Source organism: Stenella coeruleoalba (assembly GCF_951394435.1).
Source record: "Stenella coeruleoalba genome assembly, chromosome: 3".
Taxonomy (NCBI): Eukaryota; Metazoa; Chordata; class Mammalia; order Artiodactyla; family Delphinidae; genus Stenella; species Stenella coeruleoalba.
Window position 1 is genome coordinate 6174092 of NC_137148.1, and position 1057 is coordinate 6175148.

The 1057-nt window shown below is 39.9% G+C and overlaps 1 pseudogene across 1 annotated transcript; it reads right to left on the reverse strand.

Moving 5' to 3' along the window:
* Positions 1 to 262: 262 nt before the first annotated feature.
* Positions 263 to 694, reverse strand: LOC307184008 (large ribosomal subunit protein eL33-like; annotated as a pseudogene). Its single transcript has one exon. The product of its transcript is annotated as a large ribosomal subunit protein eL33-like (transcript).
* Positions 695 to 1057: the final 363 nt, after the last annotated feature.

The window sequence follows — 1057 nt, forward strand, 5'->3', positions numbered from 1 at the left end:
TGAATGGTTAGTCTTGTGGTTTTCTGTGGGACCCTGTTGCAATTCTCACCTTCCATGGGCTATAGTCATTCTTGAATTCATTCATTCGGTGAATATATCTTGAGTGCACTGTGCTGGGTCTTGCAGTGCAGCAGTGAACAACACAACTCAAGTCCAAGGTCTCCTTGGGATGAGCAACCACAGATTGATGTCAATACTGGATAACAATTGCTTTTTTTTTTTGAACAAATCCACACTCTTTTTTATTTACTTTTCAATAAGTTTAAATCCTTGAAGGGTACAGCATCACATGGATTCTGTGTCCAATGGCCTTAGCAGGAAGGTTGTTTCAGACTTTGGCATGAACCATGCCACTGTTTCCATGAGCGTGAGTTCTTTCCCCAAATTACTCTGGTTTTGTTAGATTTTCCACCAGGAGTTACTGTGTTGTCCTTTGCTTTGTACACATAAGGAAATCTCTTGCCGAGATAGAATTCAGTTTCATCTCAAGTATATACGCCTTCAATTTTCAGGAGAGCTGTGTGCTCCCTCTGGTTCCATACCCCACTTATAGCCAGCAGAAATGCCCTTGGACCACAGCCTTCCAGACATATTTGTCGTTTTAGAAGTTCTGGTCCCAGGAGCCTTCGATAACAATTGTTAACGTGGGGTCTTTAAGGCCTTCCTGCTTGTTTGCTGGCACAAACAATTTCCATTTTGGAAAGATGCTACTTCACTGGCTTGATTAAGTTTGGTCAAGAGTTTTCTTATCGTTTGTGCTTTTGCAGTGCATTATGCAGAAAGCAGTGGTGTGATTTTTTTAAAACCACTTTGTTGAGGTATAAATGACATGTAAAAAGCTGTACATATTTATTGTATACAACTCGATGAGTTTGGTGATAGATATAAACCCATGAAACCATCACTGCTGTGAACGCCAAAAAGACATCCATCACGCCCCAAAGTCTCTTTCCACCCCTTTTATTATAATATCGTGTATATGTGTGGTAAGAAACATAAGATCTATCTTCTCAGCAAATTTTAAGTATCTAATACAGTACTGAGATCTATAGGCACT